The 24,128-nt window shown below is 40.8% G+C and overlaps 1 protein-coding gene across 48 annotated transcripts in view; it reads right to left on the bottom strand.

Moving 5' to 3' along the window:
* Nrcam (neuronal cell adhesion molecule) overlaps positions 1-22,495 on the bottom strand; it is a 276,409-nt gene extending 253,914 nt beyond the window's left edge. For 41 of the 48 annotated variants that reach the window (XR_381525.4, XR_003950054.1, XM_017315096.2 and 38 more), the window contains exon 1: positions 22,185-22,450. The gene's annotated coding sequence lies outside the window, so the exon portion shown is untranslated. Of the gene's footprint in view, positions 1-22,184 lie in introns of all 48 variants that reach the window. The other 7 variants (XM_006515951.3, XM_030246760.1, NM_176930.4 and 4 more) reach the window with 5 other exon arrangements.
* Between the last annotated feature and the right edge of the window lie 1,633 nt (positions 22,496-24,128).

Below are 24,128 nucleotides of genomic sequence, written 5' to 3'. Positions count from 1 at the left end.
TCATGGATAACACTGATGCTTTCAGTAAAAAGCAATCTGAAAGATGGTGTTTTCCATAGTCTGTTGTTGGAATTCAGTTTGGGACAAACAAAAGTCTGGGGATGAGTCAATAATTTAACAGAGTTCTAATAAGTGAGCCAGTATCAGTAGGCCAGAAAAAAGTTCTCCTTATTTACTGAGTTAACAAACACTCAACAAACACATAGCAGAGACTGAAGGATCCCAAGGCATCCAAACACTCAGAGCCAATGAAATATGATTGGTGTATTGGAGTGTGCACATGTGTGTGTATGTGTGTGTGTGTGTGCGTGTGTGTGTGTGTGTGTGTGTGTATGTCTATGTATGTGTGCATATGTGTTCCAATGTATACAAATAAATACAGAGTAGTTTTGAAAATGCCATTCTATATGAATGCATTTCCTACCCACAGCAGAAAAAAATAAAGCTTTATTAAGAATTTAAATACAACCTCTAGAAGACCCATGGCTGATTGCTAGAAAATGCAAATACAGAACTGAACAAGAAAGCAGAATTAAAATTGTGAAAAGAAAAAAAAAGAAGTAAAATAAAAAGAAATGAACTTCAATTGTATTTTACAAGGAAGCATATCACAGACTTTATACAAACTCCTTGTTATACAAAAATAACAGCTACAAGCCCTTGTGAAGGGAGTTTAAATAAATTTCAGTATCACTTGCTTATCTAAAATACCAGTATAGAACAAAAGTAATTATTAAATGAGCAACGGAAGGTGAAGTGTGTTTTATGTATCGAGAGTAAAAACTATTAACAGAAAATGTTCTTGTATGATACTAGGTATTCAACTTTGCAAAGAAAGATATCTATATAGATGTCACAAATATGTACAGAAACTAAAGAAAAGTATGTACAAACATTTTTAAAAAGCAGACTGGCAACTAGACAGCTAATGAGGGAATTAAATTAAGATTTTTTAAAACTAAAAAACAAAGTGGGGAATTTAGATAATAATATTCTAGTCACAATTTCAAGATATCACATCACCCATCATTTTAGGACTATTCTTAAATTTCCATTAAAAGTACAATATCTGAAATAAAAATTTTAACAGAGGTACTCACTGCAAATTTTGAGACTGCAAAATATGGAATCAGTAAACTGGAAAACAGATCAATAGAAATTAATCAAGCTAAAAAATAGAAGGGCGAGTAAGAAAAGAATAGTCTCTAAAGACTTGTGAACAGTAAATATACTAAAGGCTATTCTTTAGAGAGAAAAAAAGGAAAAGGTGACAGACATAGAAATCTGAAGAAATAATAGTTCATAACTTTTCAAATTTGATAAAACATTAATTTACATTTAAGTTTAACGACCCATAGTAGAGTAAATACAGAAATCTATACCTAGGAGTATCAAACTCAAACTGTTGAAATCAAAGGCAGTTGGATATAGGGTCATACATATGCCTGTAGTCTGGGCTACATAATCAGAGTCCATCGCAAAAAGAGAAAAAGCCAAGTTCAGGGTTGAAAACAAAAAAAACCTCGAAAGGAGAAAGAGGAAGATGACATATCAACTACAGCAAAACAATGTAAATGATTTAGAACTTATCATAAATAATGAGATAGGATATAACATGCCAAAAGAAAAGGCAATAATATCTTAGGGCAATAAAGGTTATGTTTATATCATAAACTATATATATATAGTTTATATATTAGTTTATGAATGTGTTATTTAAAATATATTAATGACTATAATAATATATAAACTGTATTTTTATGGAATTGAACTAGCAATATATGCTGAACTAGAGCTTGACACAAGTAACTAACAGTATCAACATATGAAATAAAATCTTTACCCGAGATACTCATTGCAAATTTTGAGAAAGCAGAATTAATAAACAAGAACTTCTCAGCTTCCTAAGTCCAGATAGCTTTAATACATACAGAATTAACAGTACAAATTCTTCACAAGCTTTTTATTTTTCAGAAAATAGAGGACAGAATACTTCTGAACCAAATCAATGAGGATAGTATCACTCTAGCATCCAAACCAGACCAAGTCATGACAAGAATCTAAAACTGCCCATCAACATCCCTCAGGAGCATAGAAGCAAATATCCTTAACAAAACGTTAATGATCTGAGTTAATTAATATATAAAATGATTGTTTAAGATGGCCACATGGGTTATATTGCAGGATTGCAAGTTTGTTTTAAGCTTGTAAAATGTTGATTAGAATAATAGACTATATTAATAGCGCAAATGACAAAAATTCATTAATAGTTCAATGCTGAGAAAATATATTCAAAACACAATACATTTTATGACAAGGCATCCTCAACAAGCTAGAAATAGAACTAAATTCCTTAGTCAGAAAAGGGGTGAAATGAGAAATCTACAGTTTGAATATTAATATGAAACATGAATGTTTTTCTTTGAAAACTGAAGTCAGAGTAAGGCTCTCTACTCTCCACACTCTTAGCAAGCATTGTATTAGAGCATCTAGTTAAAAATTGATGGTAAGAATGGAAGCTTCCCTAAGGAATGCTGTGTCATGGTGTTGGAAATCCTAAGAGAGCCACACAAAAAAAGCTCACGTCCTAGAAAACAGAGTCAAGCAAAGTTATATATAATCATGAGATTAATATATGAAAATCCATTTCATTTCAGTAATAACTGGCAATAAATAACAATATGAAGGAATGAATTTGAGAGTCACAACAGTATTACAAAACAAAACAAACAAAAACAACAACAACAACAACAAAAATCCCTACTATAAGATCTGTGCAATGTGCTGAGACTAAACAAAAGTTAAACATAAAAAGCACTCAACATTAACATTTAAACGGTTTGGTATCATTAAGATATAATTTTTCCAGCCAGATGTGGTGGTATATGCCAGTACCACAGCATTCAGGAGGCTGAGACAGGGGAGAGGCCCAAGAGTTCAAGCCTGCTTGGGCTACATACTGGGTCAGCCACTTGTACAAAGCAAGACTATTTTAAACAGTGAAAAGATGGGGTTTTCCCTAAATTTATCTATTAATTTAATGCAAAACCTATCATTGTCTTTAAATGTATCTTTTCACAAAGTGAATAAGGTGACGTTAACATTTCATGGGAAAATTCTTAGAAGTACATTTGGATGACTCTGGGTGAGGAAATGGATCATTAGATTTAAGACAAGAATCACAAGCAACAAAAGAAAAATATAATACCTGAACTTCATCAAAATTAGTAACTTATGTGCTTCAGAGGATGCTACCAAGAAAATGAAAGAGGAGCTATAAGCCTTTAATCCAGGCTGCAAAAGACTAATTCAGGGGAACTCAAGTTCCAGGTTGAACTGGTTAGGTCAGTGAGACCCTCTCTCTAAATAAAAAGATGAAAGAGGGCTGGAGGTGTGTCTTAGTGGCAGAGCTCTAGTATGTACAAGCCCCTAGATTCAATCCTTGGTGACAGAGGTAGGGGAGAAGGGGGGAGATAGGAAGGGAGAGAGAGAAGAAGAAAAGAAATTTTAAATGAAAAACAAGTTTAAAAGATAACCTAAAAGTAGAAAATTATTTGCAGATATTAATATCTTTATAAAGAACTTGTGTCTAGAATATATATTAATCCACTTAACAATATAAAAGTAAATTATTTTAATTGAAAACAGTAAAAAGATATAATAGATATTTCAGCAAAGAAGATATATCAATAGCAAGTAAAAACATGAGACTATGCTTTACCTTCTTAGCCAATGGTAAAATTCACTTAAAACTACAATGAAATATTACTATGTACACTCTAAAGTGGTCACAATAAAAAGGCAGCCGAGAATCAAATGCTATAGGCCACTTTAGAAAACAACTTGGCAACATCTTCAAAAGCTCGTCATAATTATACCAGTATCCTATCAACTCTGCTATCAAATATCTTCTCAAGAGAATTTAAACATGGTTACACACAAAAATCTGAATGTTACATTCATAACAGCATTACTCATCAGAATCCTGAATTTCAAACCATCCAAATGTTGATTCAATCATGAGCATATAAGCGTGGACTACTGATTCATTGGGAGTCTCAAAAACATGCTAACTTGGGCCAGAGAGGTGGCACAGCAGATGAAAGCACTTATTCTTGAAAGCCTGGGGGGCCTAAGTTTGATCCTCAGAACACACATTAAGACAGAAGTAGAGAACCTACCCTGCAAAATTGTCCTCTGATTTCCACTTGCACATATGGCCTATCCCCATCATATATATACACACTCAATAATAATTAATAATAATAATACAATATTAAACAGAAATAAAATAATATTTTAAGTCTAACTAAAAGAAAGCAGACACAAAAGGTATGTTTCATCACTCCACTCATAAAATACACAGAAAAAGTAAATATACAGAGGAAGAAAGCAGCTGCCTTGATTGTAATTGCAAATGGCCCCAGGGACACTTGAGGAGATGATGAAAACTTAAAAAGCTGGATTGTGATGATGGTGCCTTCATTAGTCTTCCATTGCTGTTATAACACGCTGTGCCGTTTTTAGAGGTTTAAAATAACACATCGTCATTATTTCATAGTTTCTCGGGCCAGAAGCTCAGGCATGGCTGCTGTGGGCTCCACAAGGCTACTATCAAGATGCTGGCCAGGTCCCTTTCTTACCAACAGCTCAGGGTCATCTTCCAGCTCCTCTAGGCTGCTTGTAGCAACCAGCTCCTGGCAGTTTAAGAATGAAGACCTTGCTGCTTTAGATGGAATTCACAACAAAAATGTTGTCTTCCTCAGCACCCAGAAGAGAGAGTCTCCTGTAGTGGTATTTTAATTAGGCTTACACCTGATTAAGCCAGACCTACCAAGAATAATCTCCCTTCCATTAGCTCATAATTATCTTGGAATCTTTATTACTTCTCCGAAACCACTTCAAGCCTGCCACATACTGTAACCTAATTATGGATTAATTAACATCCCGTCCTATTCACCGGTCTCACCAACACTGTGCAGGAAAACATGGGAGTCAAAACTCTAGGGAGTATCTAAAGACCCTGCTTCACACCTGAAAATATATAAACATTTTAAAAAGAAAAAAAAAAACCACTACTTTTATATTTGTCATGACTGAACTTTATATCATTTAAAGTTATAAAATATGCCATGAAAAAATATTGTGATAGCGCTATAACAACCCTGTAGGTTACATTTGAATTCAATGTACTATATCTAGAACTATATTTTCTAGAAAATTACTCAACCGGGTGGGGGAAAAAACAGTCACTATCACCCATACCCTTAATAATTTGTTAGCAATTAATTTACAGAAATCACTTCCCAGGAGCACAGCAGCCAACTTTCCCACTAGCTGGCTTTTATTCCTCTGTGAGCTTTCATGGAAATGAATAGAGGCTCACTTGCATTCAGACTTCAGCTCTCCAAAGAGAGTAGAGTTACCTTTGCACAAGGGTTTCACTTTCTGGTTTCTCTATCAGGGAGTGGCTCTCTTTTCAGCTCCCCTCACTGGATGAAAAGCTCTGCAGCAACATGGAGTCCCCACCTTACCAATTGTACACACCCTCTATCTTCTTTTCCCCCACAGTGAGGAACCTGGAGTTCTGGAGCTTTTTGTGGCATCCCAGGAACATCTTTGAAGTTTATTTACTCACAGTATCTCGTTTTCTGAACAACCGTCTACAACTAAGTACTTCATAATTTTGACCCCTTCTGAGAACTTTCAGTCTTTAAGGAACTTGGTATTTAAGGCAATTAAATCTAAAAATAAAATGAACAGGAACGCTCGGGCCATCACAATTGTGCTTCATGTGCTGTTTTGACACATTGATGCTATTCCCTGGGGGAGTGCTCAGCAAGGTCAGCTGGATGGTTCTCAGGCAGGTCTGCTTGCTGAAGAAACTACCTGTTACCATGGAAATAGATACAAAAGGACATGTCTATCTTGGAAAGAAGGGAGTAATTTGGAATTCTTTCAAGGGTTTTATGTTAAAAGAGATAGAAACTCTTCTGCGGGATGTTCTTTAGTGAAAATAAACAGCTTCCTTTCAGTACACACAGTATTTCACTATAGAAAATATGGACCACCTGCATATAAGCAAACTTTCTTTTCTTTTTTTTTTAGGAAGGGGTGAGTGGGGTGGGGTTCTCTGTATACCCCTAGCTGTCCTGGAACTCACTCTATAGACCAGGCTGGCTTCGAACTCAGAAATCCACCTGCCTCTACCTCCCAAGTGCTGGGATTAAAATTGTGTGCCACCACTGCCCAGCATAAGCAAACTTTCAAACCTATAATTTCACATATTTTTTTAAACTTTAGGTCATTTGCTCCCTTAAAGCCTATTTACTACAATAACTATATTAGTCGCTATAAAGAACAGGGTATCTGAAATAATTATTCAGATAGTCAAGAATGCAGATATGTCACTATAATGTGCTAAAATGAGACTACCTACATTTGCTTACATAGCATCTTGTGGATAATGGCTGATACAGTCTCTTACATACTTCCTTTGGGGTTTAGCTTATATTCCATAACTCACAACATACAGAAATGCCTTGTTCTAAACCTTAGTAGCTTGTAGGAACTGGGGCTAAACATACAACCTGTTAGTATTTCTGGAGAGATTCCATGGCTTATAAAGCTTATCACATTATCTGTCCCTTTTCAGAAAACAAACAAACAAAATCAAAATCAAAACAAAACAAGAAACACACAGCAACAACAAAAAGCAAGGGCCAGCTTCTGACACATTTGTTTGGTGAAGATGAAAAGAGACATCACAGAAGGTACTCCTATGGCAAATAACAAATGCGTCTGGGATTTATAACACCTTGGAACTGGTAGGCTTGCCTATGTTCCCCACCCACTTTTGTATCTGGCCGTAGAAGCGGCTGAAGTAGTATGACCACAGGATGTGATGTGCAGCTGTCATGCAGGGCAGGAAGCCCTGTGGGCCACAGGCAGCAGCTGCTGGGAGTCATCTGTTTCAGAAGTAATTGATACTGTGCCACTCCTTGATGGGGGATCTGTTGGTCACAGGTGTGTGACGCATGCATATTCATGACTGGCCCTGCTCCTAACTGTATGGTTGAGACAAGAGAGGGAGAAGGATTCAAACCACCCTTAGAATATGGCCAGAGCAGACAGAGGCAGCCACGACAGAGCTTATTTCCACTCTCCTCAGTAATAACCGGTTGTCCGTGGTAAATTATACAGGTTTGAAATTGAAAATAAAAAGTGGTCTAATTTGTAGGACTTTAAATTATGAGTTTACTATAACCAATGTGGACCAAAAATTCCAAAGAATATAATAGATCATAAAGCTAGCAAGTATGCAGGAGAAGACCCATATTTGTACGTTTGCAAATAAAGTTGGATCCCCAAATCTATAAACTCTGGGAGCAATCCTCACAATGTTCTTTCAAACCAAAATAATTAAATGCCAAAAAGTTTGCACCAAGACCATGTTTTTCAGATAAAAACTATTACCTATGTCTGTCTAGGCCCACAAGTACTCAATCACTTTGTACATTGCTGGTTTGCATATTAAAAGAAGGCTGTAAACAGGTGAGAAACTAATTTGTTTCTTTAAAAAATTTTTTTTTTCTTTTAAAAAGTTGTTCCTGATGGATTCTGGTCAACTCATAATAGCACCTCCCAACAGAATCATAAATAAACTCAATCTATAACAAGGATAAAATACTGTTACCAGAAGAAAATTTCAAATTAATGAATGATTGTGGTTGGTATGCTAAAATGAAATCACCAACTTTCACAAGCAAAACCACACAGGTATTGGGCGCTCTTTCCTAGAATTTCCCTCCCAAATATTTCTTTGTATTATTTAAAGCACTTTGGCCCATGTTTTTGATTGAGATGCTCATTAAGCACCATGCAAAGGACTATAGCCAGGGTTACTGCTCTAGAGGAGCCTAGTGCCTAAGAGAAGCAAGGCTGTTTTTAGAGGAAAGGAGGAACAGCCATTCACTCCCAACTGAGCATACATCACAAAAGGTCCTCTGAATTAGTTCCAGAATTTGCTTTATATTCAAACCAGTACTCAAGTCTATTCAAAGCACTCAGCAATCTGGCTTCTTTGAACAGTCAGTGTTGCTGCTTGCTTATTGTGAACTATGAAATTCAAAGTAGTGTTCACCCTGAAGTTGTCTGAGAGCTCATCCAAGCTGTGAGTTCCTCAGCATGAGAAAATATCAACAGCTTATCATTTCACGTATCAAAAGGAGCCTTCTAATTAGCAAGGAGCAGTAAGACGCCTGCAGAGGCTTCCACAAAAATGTACCCAGGTGATTACAATTTATACTTGATAAAAACCGCAAAGTTGGAGCTAAGTTGATCATTACCAAGAGTCCTCAGCCAGTTAAACTACCAACTGCATTCATTTGGCTGGTAATGAAAATAACCCTCTCCACACAAATACTATTACATACATGCCTGAATTCAAAGTATACTGATTTCTCTAAACAACAGGTTTATGCCTACATTGTAAATATCAGATCTATAGCTACATATCCATTTGGTACCCACACTCTCCAGATAAAGATGTAGATTTAGACAAAGGAACATAGAAGGAAGTTACATTGTCCCTCCTTTTTGTTTAGAAACAGGAGGACTCATTTCATTCTATGCTTGCTTTCTAGGGCTGCTGTTATCAAGACACCTCATATCCAAGGACTTAAACAATATAAACCTATTGTTTCATAGCTCTAGATGGTAGCATTTCAGGATTCAGGGTTGGTGGATAAGTTAGTTCCTCATGAGGATTTGGAAGAGTCTGCTGCATGTGTGTAGACCAGTTCTGGGTGGTTTGCTGGCAATCTTTAGTCTTCCTCAGCTTTTGGAACTCTGCCTTCATTATGACATGGCTTATTCTAATTTGCCTTTCTTTAAATTCCCCTTTTAAGTGAGGCCACTTGTAATACTGAACTGTAGCCAAGCCCAAGTACCCTCCTTAAATATAAAAATTCATCTATTCAAAAAGGTTATATTATAAGGTACTGGAGGATAGGACTTTAAAATACAAATTAGAGGATTGGGGACTAAACCATTTAACAAAGATGGTAGAGCATTGACCTAGTGTGAATGGAGTCCCTGAGTTCAATCCCCAACTCCACATACACAAACTAATAAAATATAAACCATCCCTTTAAGGGGATATGTGGAGCAAGTAGAATCATGTCACCAGACAAAAACTAGGAAGGTTGAATGGATTCAGAAACCCTGGTAATTTTCGTACCTGAGAATGGTGGGCATTTCATTTCTTCTTAACCTGGTTCCAGTCCTGGAGCACGTGATCATGACACCCCACATGGGGATGTGATAGCTTATAGTTCTCCATGCTAATGAGGTATCTAGATGGGCTGGCCCTTAGGTTTTAGCTAATAAGTTTCCCTTCCTGGACATTCCTTTCTACAAAAGGTATTTAATTTCTGGTCCACCCTGAGTAAGTTGTATGTAAACAGTTTGGACAAGCAAGGACTGTCTCTTTCATCAACAACCACGATGAGGGTTTCAGGAGGGGAGCTTTTGTTATACAGAGTCATGCTGACTGAGTCTTCCCGCATCCTCTCTGGCCCTTGGGCCCCTTCCGTTCCAGACTCTGTTCTGCCACCCGTGAGTGAGTGTCAGTCTTCTGAGAGCCCAGCACCACCCTGGTAGAGAGAATGGAAGGTAGCTTAGCGTTCACACATCCATCAGCAAAGTGGAATTTGGATCCATAGAGGTACAATTCAACCTGGCCTACATTCCCAATTCTAACACCCAGTGTCTATGTCAGGTCAACAACTATATTTTACAGCACAGATCACATCTTGGAGGAGGAGGAGGAGGAGGAGGAGGAGGAGGAGGAGGAGGAGGAGGAGGACGAGGAGGAAGAGGAAGAAGAAGAAGAAGAAGAAGAAGAAGAAGAAGAAGAAGAAGAAGAAGAAGAAGAAGAAGAAGAAGAAGACAGGGTAAACTCAGCATATCACAATGATACAAACCTACCTCCCACAACCTCACTGCATATTTTTATCAATTTTTTAATCTCTCAACATGGCAGCCCTGCATTGAAGCCAATTCCTATAACCCACTAATTAGATGGGAAAGGACCTGCAATAACTCAACTCATATATCAGAAAATGAAGCAAACTACATGTGAGAAGATGGAAGGGTCAAGCAAAGAGGGGACAGAGTCCAAATTTTAAATCTACAGCAGTTTTTCTTTTCCTTTTTGTCCAGTGTGCCTTGATTCCAGTTTCTGCAAATTCACCTGGTAAAAAACAATCTCAGAAAGTGCTTGACTCAGCATGCTGCCACACATACACCACAGAGGGAAAAGACACACGTGACAGCTTCAGAAATGGAGGGAAAGAAAAACCTTATGTAAATCCAAAATTTTCTTGGGTGAGCAGATAGTAAATTATAGTGGAAGTCCTTGGAGGGCGGGCGTCACAAAGACAGCATTTAAGATCAACTTAGAGTGATTTAAAAAAGAGCCCCATACTTCATTGAATCATTTCTCCTGCCAGCTCAAGTGCCTGATTTAGAAGCACAAAGCAACTCACAATCTGCAAAAACTATAAGCACACAATCACGAATGTTTGAGTTCCCATGGACTAGACCTCATCTGTCTTCAAACTAGGGCTAAGCACAGACTCACACCCCATTCTCCTCCTTCAACAGTCTGACATTTTGCTATATTCATGCATTCAGTTGTGCACCACAAAATATGGGCCTCTCACATACACACCTCTATGTGAAAAGAGAAAAGGCAGCTCAGGCTCCTACATGACAGAAGAAGGACCAAGTTTCCCCACTCAGGTACCCAGGGAATGCTAAGTGAGTTCTATTATGAGCAAGACCCAATGGGCCTGGATAACTACTTAGTTATCTTTTTCTCCTTGACAGATGTGACTTGGAATCTCAGTATCATGCAGTTGAGATATTTTTCTTAATTTCCACCTGTTTCCTTCTTTATTGACTTAACCTCATTTGATAAGGTTGCCCTGGGTGTGCCACACCCCTTCAGTAGACTGAATGGATTCATTCTCTCCTTAAGCACAGCTGAAAGCTGCCTTGAATTGAACTTTGATGTACTTTAGGAGCTGGGTCACATAATTCTGTGCAAAGGAAAGAACCCTACTGGAAATGAATAACAGTCCCAAGTAGGCTAGCTAGCTTCACAGCTACATTTATCTGCCTTCCTCAAGGTAAGACAACTACTAGTACATAAAGAAACAAAATAGTTGGAAAGAGCCAAGCTGGTCAATAATTTAACTGATTCATACTGAGATATCCTTTCTTAGGAAACTGTCAGTTTCTTTTCAATGCAAATATATTGTCATGATTTTGTCTTACAGATTATGTTGTGAATTATTTTTGTTTTATGACATTATTTCTTCAATGATCTAAAGTCTCACAATAAAACAATCAAGTATATTGGATGATGCAAAATAAAGGTTATCCTCTATTAGCCAGACAATGACCATATGTTTTCATTTTTATTCCTTATGGCTTGAGATTTTGTGTTACTAGATTTGCATAGCTGTGTTCACTCTGCTCATTACTTAACGTAAGTCTCATTCTTTCTTTGCCACAGGACACTTCTATGGAATGTCATAATTCTTAATGCTCAACTGAGCCTTCCCTCCAGTCAAACTCTCTACAGTCCCTCATTTCTAATCTCTTTTTCTCAGATCCAGAAAATGAATCAGATTATGAACTCTTTCACTATTTAACAAATGCTCTCATGGCTCTGGGAGAGCAGTCAATCTTTGATGTATCCTACTACCCAGTATAATTTTGTATAATGTTAAGTGCTACTAGAGACATATACTTCTAACCATGGAGTTTAAAATCTCTATTCCAGTAGTTAAAATGTAGTTTAGCTTAAAAAGTAAGCATGCATTTTATCATATGAGCTAAGTAATCTGAAGCAAATTAGCTTTTGTCCACATTAGAGTATATATCCTAAATTACCTCTTTACTGGCTATTCAAATTATTTCTATGTTATCCCTCAGAAAGTAGAAATGTCTCTATATTAGCATGGGTGTGTATGCGTAGACATTCGAGTGTGTGTGCAGAACCAAAGGCAGGGTTGTCAGGTCATTTAAAGAAGCAAAGTTACCAAAACAAAGTTTGCTAATTTCTCAACTCTCAAATTTGCTCTTTTCAAGAACTGTAATTTTTCAATTTCTATATTTTTATGAAAAACTAAGAAAGCTTTAAATTAGCCCAAATTGGTTTTTTATTTCATTTAGACTCTAGTAACCACTATTTCCTAGTAACTCTTTCTATTAAAACATTTTAAATTGGATGCTACATATCCAATGAATGAAGAACCATGTGTCATATTAAGAACTTTAATAGCAAATAAAAATCATCAGCCCCCACCAGAACCAGAAAGCCCAACTTATTTTTCATAAATATACTATATAGGAAAAAAAAAACACTGTCTAGCTAGCTAGTAAATATTTGTGACAAATTCACTTTACTATACGTAAAAATATTCTGCAGACAATACCAAAATACTATAACGTATTCTTGCATGGGAGCATTTTTGTTTTTATTCATTCAGATAAGAGAAAGCCACAGAACTGTCAGAAGACTATTTGCAATGCAATTAGAGGGAGTGAGCGCGTCTGAGTGTGTGCCAGACACAAGGGGCCTCCCCTTAATTCACACAGTCCAATGTCTTAATGCACTGTACAGCATCAAACTGCACTTCCTACAGTGTTGGAACTTTTGTCAGTTAACTAGATGTTTACTGAGTGCCTGGCTGGGGCACTCCACACTATGGGCACGCCGCGCAGGGCTACATACAGAGCTCCAACACCATCTGTCACTTCAGCTTCTAGAGGTTGAAAATTTCAATTCAAACTAATTTACACTGCGCTCAAACTGAAGCTATAATTCAAATTTCGACTCGAAGCTTGAATTCCTTTTCAGTGTTCTTCAACTTTGACCCAGCGCCCCCCTCCTTCACTGAAAGGGGCCAGGACAACAGCCCAGCAAGTGGGGCAGGCAAAACAGGCCTCCTTTGTTCACTTTTGTCCTTCCAGTTCTCTATTGAGGTGAGGGACTGAAAAGGCGCACCAGGCTTTGGAAGGCTGCTCCTCCCTCAGAGAACCAAAAAAAAAAAAAAAAACCAACCAACCCTCCAGGATGAAACTCTTTCACAGTCCATTCTTACCTTAAGGCACAATTAGTGGGAAATTAGCACTCTTCCTCCCTTTTTCCTCTTCCCTTAACGGAATATGTCCATAGAGTCTAAGCGGTGTTTGTAATGCTCGTCTAAACTGCATGCTCAGATCACACTATTCAAATGCCAAGGGCATCTAGAAGTGGCATGGGATTAGCTTTAAAGTTGAAATTTGGAGAAAAAAATTACACTACATGCTGAATAACACATACTGAATTTTTTGAATGCTCTCAGCCCACTTGAGAAAGATAAATCAAATTCATTGCATAGTGCCCTGTGGAAGACCTCCTACAGGATTCCCTGAGATTGCCCTGGGAATAGACTTCTTGTTAGAGTGGGTTTTGACACCATGCATATCATAAAATGTAGAATATATTATAAATGAGCATACATATGTAAAACAGTATATCCAGTATTTCCTGTACTCACTTAATAAGGAGAATTTTAGGATCATTTTTATGTAATAGTAACTGTCATCTTCATTCTCCTTTGAATTAAATAATGAAGGGTAATACAGAAGATAACAACGGAACACAATATACAAGATAGGAGTGGCTAGCAGTGTTGTGAAACAGAGTAAGACCTTTGATAGTGTGCATAATGCAGGAGTCTGGGTGGATCGCCACTGGAAAATTCTTACACTTACTAGCTTTTTAGTTATTTGAGGGAAACCATCCATCAGGCTGCTTTTTTTTTCCCCCCTAATTTGGAATTCCAATCTTGTAGGCCAATAAACTAGGTCAATTAAGTTGACACCACATCTTTTTTTTATTAGCTCAGCTGAGCAATTATAATTGGGTGGTGAGGTTTATTCTGTCATCTTTGAAGAGTCAATGGTAGAAAGAAATGCCCAATGCAGAGAAGTAATTTACAATTCCAGCACACCTCTAACCATTCAGCATGAAGATGTTCCTATCTGTTCCAGACCTGGGGCACATGTGTTCTTGGTCTTGATTAAAATAATGATGTCACTTTGGGGCAATAAAACAAAGGCATACTAATTTAATCTACTCTTGTAACAAAATCATTTGGCACAAGTGCACCACAGACATACATACACTCCAACTCATCACATTAAAATATCAACAGGACAGACATCACCAGTGCCGTCTCATGATGGAGTATGGCATACACACAAAACAGCATCAATTTAGGCTTTCCACAAGATATGGGGTCAGCCGTACTTGTTTCAGCTTGTGCCACTTCTAGTTAATAAGGGTTAAACGAAAAAGTTAGGAAACCTTGTGAGTGACTTCCTGTTCGTGATACACAGCATGCTGATTTATGGCTTTATTTTGTATGTCTGATACATGGCGCCATGTGTATGTATATGTCCCATGCCCTATGTATGGATTGAAAAGAACAGCTCTGTGTCATTCCTTACTCTGCACCTTGTTTGAAGCAGGGTCTCTCTGTTTCTCACCACTGTACTGCATGCCAGGGAGTAGGGCCATGATCGTTCCATGATCAGCTTATCTCTATCCACATCTCTCTGTAGGAGCACAGAGATTTCAAAAACATACCACATTTGACTCTTCACGGGTTTGGAGAATTTGAACTCAGGTTCATGTGGCCCCGTGGCAAGTGTTTTATCCACCGAGATATTTATTATTCTGAAACTTTAAAAGTAGAAATTCTGTACCTATTACTACAGCTCTTATCAAGAAAACAGAAAGGAAGAAGTGCTGTTTGAGATGTGAAGTCACGGGAATCACTACACAACTGGTGGGATTGAGAAATGATGCAACTGTTACCGTAGAAAGCATGGTGATCCTAAAACAAATGTTAAAACAGTGTTCAGAGGCTCCAGCAGCCTAATTTCTGGGTGTATACCACAAACAATTAAAAACAATGATTCAAAGAGATACTTATACATCCAGATTTACGGTAGCATCCATACAGTTAGCCAAAAGGTAAAGTAACCCAGGTGCTCACTGGCAGCTGAATGACAATGCACAATGGACACACTGAGCAAGTCAGGTCAGCCAATGATTAGAGGCTCGACAACTTGACTCAAATGAGATACTTAGTCAAACTTATAGACAGAGTAGAATGGTGATTGCCAAAGACTAGGGGAAGAGAAGCTGTTATTGTTTAACAGGTTTCAGTTTGAAATGATGAAGAAAATGCTGGACCTGGACAGTGGTGATTCACATCGATTTATTTTAAGATGGTTTGCAGTGACACACTGTATAATTTATTACAGTAAAAAGCAACTTACATCTTACACAGTGGATTGAGTTTGTCTCTCCTTTGAAACATGACTGATTATGAAATTCAAATTGCTAAAAATGGAGGTCAAGCCAATCTGCTGCATTTCTCCTTTCCTGCAGTCTTCTCCTTCTGGATTTGAGGAGGAGAACCAACGATTATCTGTCGATGTCATGCATTTTTTTTTTGTCATTCTTAGAAACGTCAGTACCGTAGTCCAGAACAATGGCTTCCCAAAACGTTTACATAAAACACTAACTAAAGCTCAATATGAAAATGGAATGTTTGCCATAATTGTTTTAGATTTTCTACTCTTCTAAAACTACTTTTTCCCACAGTCATATAGTTGTAAACTACATGTCTCCACATATTTAATTTGCTTAAAATACAGTAGGATAGCTGAGACACACACACACAAATTAGCTATCATTAATGTGGACGGAAATGGTTTGAATGTCAGATTTCATCTTTAACAAGCAGCAGACATGCAAACATGTTTTAAACCTCACTACTTTGTTCTTTTTCTGCAGATTTTTCTCAGAGTTCTATTAAAAGAAGGAAGGAAAGAGAGAGAGAGAGAGAGAGAGAGAGAGAGAGAGAGAGAGAGAGAGGAAGGAAGGAAGGAAGGAAGGAAGGAAGGAAGGAAGGAAGGAAGAAAGAAAGAAAGAAAGAAAGAAAGAAAGAAAGAAAGAAAGAAAGAAAGAAAGAAAGGAAAGCAAACGTCAGTACCTAGGTGTGATGGCCTACACTGGTAATTCCAACATTAGGAAAGTGGATGGAGAAATACTGATAAGTCAGTGCCAGCCTGGGCTACATTACAAGAGCTTGTATCAAAACAGAAGGGCCCTACAGTGATGGCTCAACAGTTAAGAGCAATAGCTGCTCTTCCAGGGGATCTGGATTCAAGTCACAGTCCCTACATGCCAGCTCACAACCAGCTAACCTTAGTTCCAAAGGATACAGCACCTTCTTCTAGCCTTTTTGGGAACTGCATACAATGTGATGCAAACATACATGCTGGCAAAATATGCATACATAAAAATAAATCATTAAAAAGGGGCAGAGGAAGGGAGTTGGGAAGGATGAAGAGGACCCAGAGGAAGAGAAGAAGGAAAGATCGAGAAAATAATGTCAGTCAAAGGCAGAAGCATACAGATGAATGGTAGTTCTGCGGATTGGAGGTGAGGACAGGGATGGGGACATGAATGAAGAATGGAGCCACAGAGTACAAAGTTTGTTAGGTTGAAACAATAAATTCTGGATAGCTAATGAATAGGATAGTGACTATGGTCAATACTAGTGAGTATGATTGAAGTTTGCTATGGCAGCAGATCTTAAACTCCTTTCTGCAAAATGAGAGAGAAAATGTTAATGTAGAATGTGATGAATATTTGATGATCATCTATTAATATATACCTACATCAAAACATCAAGTTGCATGCCTTTAAATACACATAAATTTTATTTGTCAATTATCCCGTAATAGATCTGTGGACAGGATGACTTTTTCCTTTGATACCAACAGAGGAGGGTTTTTTGTTTTTGTTATTTATTTATTTATTTATTTATTTATTTATTGTTTGTTTGTTTGTTTGTTTGTTTGGTAAGGGGGAGCCAGAGGATCTTTTCATTAGTGTGAGTTCAATAAAAATAAGCCACTGGATTCTTGCTCTTAGCACCCAGGTCTCTTCATTTTTCTCATCAACCTGGAAGGTTTGCTTACCTGCCAAGAAGGTTAAGGGCTTCTTCAGGTGAAAAGCAGTACAAACTTTAAAATAGAAAGAACACCTAAGTGCTTATTAAAAGATTTAGTTTCGCCGGGCAGTGGCAGCGCATGCCTTTAATCCCAGCACTTGGCAGGCAGAGGCAGACGGATTTCTGAGTGCAAACTCAGCCTGGTCTACAAAGTGAGTTCCAGGACAGCCAGGGCTACACAGAGAAGCCCTGTTTTGAAAACAAAAAACAAAAAACAAAAAACAAAAACAAACAAAAAACCCAAAAAACAAAAAACAAAAGATTTAACTTCATTATGTTTAATTATGTGTGTGTATCTCTGTGTGGTATATACAGCATGTGAATGCTGGTGTCTGTGGAGGCTAAAGACTGTGCCTTCCCTGGAGCCGAAGCTACATGCAATTGTGAATGCCCTGATATTGGTGCTGGGAACCATACTCAGGTCCTGTGAAAGAGCAGTGCATGCTCTAAACCATCTCTCCAACTCACATTTGGCAAATTTCAGTCATTTGTGAATCACTTTTAATAATCGAGCATCTCAAAGGTGACCTAAACACTCCTGAGATACACACACACACACACACACACACACACAAAGCTTCCTAGTGCAGGCAAGCACACCAGAGCTGCCTTGTTTGTCCTGTTTGCCCTGGGTTGTCATCCTTCTCAGACAGAAACTGTTCTTTAGGCTGAGGCTTCAGTGGCAGCTGATGTCGCCTTCATGTTGGAACTTAATGCTGTCATGGTGAGGGTTAATATACAGGCATTCTACTGGCCTGCCTTCAGGGACCTAGCAATTGCTTAGGACACGACCTGCCTTGGCTAGATGCTACAGGTGTGTGCTGCATATAAAAGGACCTGCTGCCACTCAGCAGCTCTCTCTCCATCCCTCCCTCCCCCCCTCTTTCTCTGTGTGTGTGTGTATATACATACGCGCACGTGTGTATGTGTTCCCCAAATTTCTCTATCTGTTCTCTGCCCTCATGTCTCTGCTCTTTTTGTCTGTCTGTCTACATGTCCACTTGCCTGCATCTACCCCTTTCCAAGGCCCTCACTCCTCCCCACTCCCCCAATAAACCCCTTTCACACCAGGTCTGTTGTATGGCATAATTTCTCAGGGGCACACGTGGCATGCATAATTTATAACAGTGAGAGTGACATTTAGAGGTTACCTTTCAGGAGAATGATAACAGGAAGAGGTCACAAGGGGGCTTTTACTGAAGATGTTACACTGTATTCCAGGATGACAAGCCAGATATTTAAGTTATGTAAAAGTACATCTGTGGACACTGATGGTAGAAATGTTATGCTCATCACCATCACTCCAGTGCTGAGAACAAGAGGCCACTCACTCAGTAAATATTTATGATGAATTAATGAATGAACGAACAAACTAATCTCTTTAGAGAGAATCTTCTGTGGAATTCCATTAAATCGTATCTTTGTAGGAATATATATATGCATATATATGTGTATACATATATATATGACAGATCCTATTCTATCCATCACATGAGGAGACTGATACTTAAATAAAAGTGTTAATTGAAGAGATCCCTACGGAGCTGGAGAGATGGCTCAGCAGTTAAGAGTACTGAGTGCTCTTCTAAAGGTCCTGAGTTCAATTCCTAGAAACACCATAGTGACTCAAAGCTATCTGTAATGGGGTCTGATGCCCTCTTCTGGGGTGTCTGAAGACAGCTACAGCATACTCATATACATAAAATAAACAAATAAGTCTTTTAGAAGAGGAGGAGGAGGTCCCTACAATAGTGGTCCACACCCCTGCTCTGCACATTCTCAAGACACTCTGACACAAGGTTGTGAAGCACTCACACCTGGCCACTGTCACCACACGGGCTCGCAAGAAGCATGTGATTCATTCACTGTCAATGCTGTAACAACACCACTGTGGTATAGAGGTGTGTGCACTCAGGCCATGGCCACACCCCTACCCTGCAATACATGACCAGGCCAGTCCTCTGGCACCTGCTGCACTGCTTTTGAAAGTCAAACTGTTAAGTGCAAAGTTGTCCAAGGTCTATTATAACACTATATTCACACTAAGGTGGAACATTTAGCTACTTCCCCAAGTCAGGGTTATAAAAGCAAAGTGGATGCATTTTTCAGTGGATCGGTCAATTATGATCATCCTAATAGCTCTGCCAAAGATGGTCAATGTTGCTTTTCTTCTAATTCTTATTTTCTATAGTAATGTGGAATGGCTTGGTAAAAGTATCACACATTGCCACATACTTAGGCTGCTGAAAGCCTTCTTAGATTTCTCTGCTAAGACTCTCTAAACTCGGTGTAGAATTTGGGTAATAACTCTCCCGTAGTCCAAACAGTCTACAAAAGCTGCTCAGGGTTGGAAGCTTTTAGTTAAATATAAATGTTTGCCTTGGGGCTGGGGAGATGAGTGAGCAAGTGGATGCTCCTTCAGTGCAAGCCGATGCGGCGATCCCTACACATCCTGCCAAAAACTTAATGCAGTGCCCAAATCCCAGTACCTTTGCAGTGAGCTGGGAGACTGAGGATCGGTCTGCACAAAACAGTGCTTCAAAATATTGTGGAGAGAACCACTTCCTGAAAATTCATCCTCTGAGATGTGTATATGGGCCAGAGTATAAACACACACACACACACACACACACAAACACACACACACACACACACACACACACACTTTGCCTTGTTTTAAGAAATGTTTCTTTAAAATTACACTGAAAGCTGGATATGATAATGCACATCTTTAGTCCTCGAATTTGGGAGGCAAACCTATCCTAGTCTATGTAGCAAGTTCCAAACCAGCAAGGGGTATCTGATGTAAGTCTCTCTCAAAAACAAACAAACAAACAAACAAATAACAATAACAATGACAAATGAAGTGCTAGCAATATCCCCGTGTAATTGCCGGGACCTCTGGTCACTGAGAACAAGTTAGTGACAGCAATGGACCAGATTGTGAATACACACACACACACACACACACACACACACACACACACACATCAGTGGAGATATAAAAGCCCATAAAAGAATTATTGGAGTAAAAAGTTATTCCATAATACTGTCATCTGAACCTCAGCATTGCCTGTTACCAAAAAAAGTCTGCACACCTCCGAATTAAATAGCTTTGTATTTGTATTCAATGGAATAATATTTTGGCGTTGAATACTCAGGATTTGGGCTTCCTCTAAATTCATGAGAAGTCTCAAGAAGACCACACTTTCAAAGTCTTTGATGGGAAAGCTCCGCTGCTCCCTAGCTACGTATGTGGTCTTGTGAAAGTTACTTGACCTGTCTAAGCTACTCTCTTAATTTTGAAATGGAGTTGTTATAAGAATTGACATGAGATGTTGTGTGTGCATAGTTCCTGCACACCTGGAGTTTCCCAATAAGTTGACTACCATATCATTAATGTAGAAAGAGTTCGCCTGTCTCCATTGTTTTAGCACTTCTGAAAGGCCTCACAGCAGGGAATGGGTGGTTAGCATAGGCCGTTTCAGAAGCAGCCCAATTCAAGCAGGTTTTGTATTCAGGGGTCACTGTGTTCCTCCCCACAACAACCCCAGGGGGAGCTCCTGGTGCGTGCGGAAACAAGGCTGCCTACCCCATTATACTCTGCTCCACGGCTTCCTGCTAGAGCTTCAGCAAGGAAGGACCCTGTGCTTCAAAACCACACTTCTTTTTAATCAACCATCCAAGAACAGAGAAGGAGAAGAACATTTCCCTCTCTGGACTTTTTCCCTCTCAGTTTACCATGGTGCTGGAGCTATGGGTGAAGATGGTGAGGTAGGAGAGGGACTCTTGCTCATGGCGACTCTTCTCTGTGCTTGCAGACGCACAGGGACCTCCAGCCAGCATCAGGGATGTGAAGAGGTAGCCCGGAGCAAAGGGAAAGAAATGACCTGCCTACCAGCCCGGTGGACTCAGGGAACTCGTGCTGCACCTGCTATCCAGAGAACACTTCTCAGAGAATGACTCCCTAGCTCTGCCTACTGTGAAATCCGGTCCCTGTTCTGTGCCGTGGCAGATGTGAACCGAGAGTAGCCGGATCCACACACCCCGGGAACCAGAGAGCCGCAGCGCCCACCCGCGCTGCCTGGAGGGCCCGGGGCGGTGCCGGGCACAGATGGCGCTCGCAGCTAGATGATGCTCTAACGCGGGCAGTCACTCCAGGCTCACCACAGTACTCCCGGGCGAAGCTGTAGTCAGATCCCACCCTGAGAGCCTGCTCAGGGCAGAGGCTCTTCCCAGTCTGTCCCAAACCCGGTACACCAGCCCTGAGAAGCCCCTGTCCACAGAGGCTGTGTGTGGTGGGGGAACTGTCACGGCCCTCACCTGGAAGCCAACAAAGCAAGTGTCCCCAGCGCACCATCCCTGGTGTCTATCCTGTTCCCCTCTGATTCCCTGAGTCCTCGCCAGGGCTGAGAAAGCCGAGGTGGGCAGTCAGCATCGCCGATTCCCCTCCCCCGCCCCCCGCCCGCTCACGGCGATTCGCCCAGGTGTGAGCACATCTGAACAAAGCCCACGCCCAGATGTGTCCGTGGGGACACGAACGCGCGCACGCTGCAGCGCGACCAGCGGGACTCAGTCGCGCTTCGCCGCCGGGCGACCCTGTCTTGTGACACTGCATCCACTGCGTCCCAGCCCAGAAAGCTGTGTAATGCCGGTCTGTCCACAGGCAGACCTCTAGTCAGGGCTTCCAGAGAGGCTGAAGTTAACCCGGGACCCAAGGAGCTGGTGGGCTCTCGCCCGTGGTACCCGAGCTGCGGGGGTCGAAGCCGCGTCCTCCCAGGGCGTGCGTCTCCTTTTTCCAACCAGCGCCCCGACTATGTCAAGGGCTTGCAAGAGAAAACGAAGTCGCCGACCTCTTTCTCCCAAGCTGCAAGTGCTGCCAGACTCCCACAAGAGCTCGGGTTGAGCCGGGGCGCCAGTGTCTGAGTGACAACGCGGCAGCCTCGGGCTCCTTGTTCTGCTCCAGCCGCGTCCACCCACCAGGACAGAATGTCACTAATGCAACCGCCAGACACACCCAGGGCTACTCACGTTTTCGTGCCGCGCCCACCTCCCTGCCGGGGCGCTACTGCCTAAGACCCCGGAGCCCAGCTGTCGTGCGTGTTTCCGAAGCTTCCGAAGCTGTCGCCTCCAGCTGCCCCAGTCTCCGTTTCTGCACGGTCCCTCGCGCCCGCGCGTCTCAGGCTCGGACTCCGGCGCGCGTCCGCCAGCGACCCAGGCGAAGCGCGCGTCCTCGCCGCTCCCGCCCTCCGCTCCCGGCGATACCCAGCGTCGCGCTCAGGCCCCTCCCGACTCTCTTAGCGTCCCCGCGTCCCCCTCCCCCGCACTCACCGGGCGTCGCCCGCCCCCTCCCCTCCGGCCTAACCCCCTCCCACCCACCCACAGCTTAGGCTGCAGCGAATGGGCTCCGGCCTTGAGCGCCTTGAGGACTGGGTGGCCTCTCACCTGAGAGGTCGCGCTACTCCGGACCTCTGCCACCACGCACCGGGTGAGGTGGTGGCTGTAGGGCCAGGAACTCAGGACTTGAGTGTTCAGGGGAATGGGTGACTGGGATGTGTCTACAGAAGATGTTCCAGAAAACCAGTGTTTTAAATGCCACTCTCCTTGGTTTAGATTTCCGTGTGAGTGTGATGGATGGATCCGGATCACACATTCCCTCCCGCCCTCCTCTCACCTCCAATCCTTCCGCCTCTCTTCTATTCCTCTAAAGTATTTCGTGCTTTTGCAAACTCTACTTGGCATGGGTTGGGTACTGGTTTATAGTTTTACAACTGTCATTTTCAAATACACTTGAGGAAGGGTCCCTTTAGCGTGTAAGCGGATGCTACTTTCAGTAGGGATTGGGTTTCTGGAGTAGTTGACATAAGCTTTTCAGATTGCAGAGTATTATACAAGTTTTGTGTTTGTTTGTTTGTTTGTTTTTTCAATGCAAAAGTGTGTAGAATTTTTTAAAAGAATATGTAGAATTTGAGTAAACCCACTGCATACTACACAATTCAGATTCTTCAGGACCCTCACCCCTTCCAGCATGATGGTGTCCAAGGCACATAGCCTCTTACCTGGGCCTACTTCCTTCTGCAGGCCCGGGTACAGTCAGCCTGGTATTACCCAGCTGGACCATTTACTTTTGGAAGCTCTCTTCAGCCTCTACCTTCAGCCTCCAGAATAGGTGTTAGATTGGCACTCATGAATAAAAACAGATCTGGCCCGGGCCATGCTTCAGAGTCTTGATAGCTCCTCTGCCCTGCTGTGACTTTACTTTGAACTTAAGCTTCAACCCACATTCACTCATGTGCACAGTGTCTCTTCTTTCTCCTACTGCCCAAACATACAGGATCCCCTTCATAAAAGAAAGTACTTCAAAGCTTCAAAGAGTACTACGATTCACACTTGATCCCGAAACCCATAGTCTTAACCACTGTGCCATGCTGTGTCAAGGACAGAGCACAGAATGTCTCTTCCCGTGAGGAGCACCTCCGTAGAGAGCCATGGAGCCCTCCAGTGGTACCTGGGGTGAACAGGCTTTAGACGTTCCTCTGTTTTTCAGTCCTATCTCCCCCTCCCCTCTCTCTTTTTCTCCCTTTGCCTGATTTTCTCAACCAAGTTTCTTAATCCATATCCATACTGCAGGCCTCTCAGGGAGACTACCCGACAACTTGACCTCAAATTTTCTGAAACCAAGCATGTGCCTAGCTACGCTAGTAATGATCAGTCTACCCACCAGCATGTGCCCCACTCTCTCCACCTGCTCTAACCCTGTGGAATCAGAAGTTTAGACTACGTAAACACAGAAACTTGGTTTTAGCTGTCTTTTTTTTTTTTTTTAATTATAAATTGTAACTTTTTTTTTTTTTTAACCACCACCACCCTCCTAGCGGAACTCAAGTGAAAGGTTGGTAAACTCCAGATCAGAAAGATAAAAGCACTTAAAAAAAAAAAAAAGTATGTTAGCTGGGCCTGGTGGCCCATGCCTTT

This window comes from Mus musculus, chromosome 12 (assembly GCF_000001635.26).
Source record: "Mus musculus strain C57BL/6J chromosome 12, GRCm38.p6 C57BL/6J".
Lineage (NCBI taxonomy): Eukaryota > Metazoa > Chordata > Mammalia > Rodentia > Muridae > Mus > Mus musculus.
This window is presented reverse-complemented; position numbering and strand designations above follow the sequence as displayed.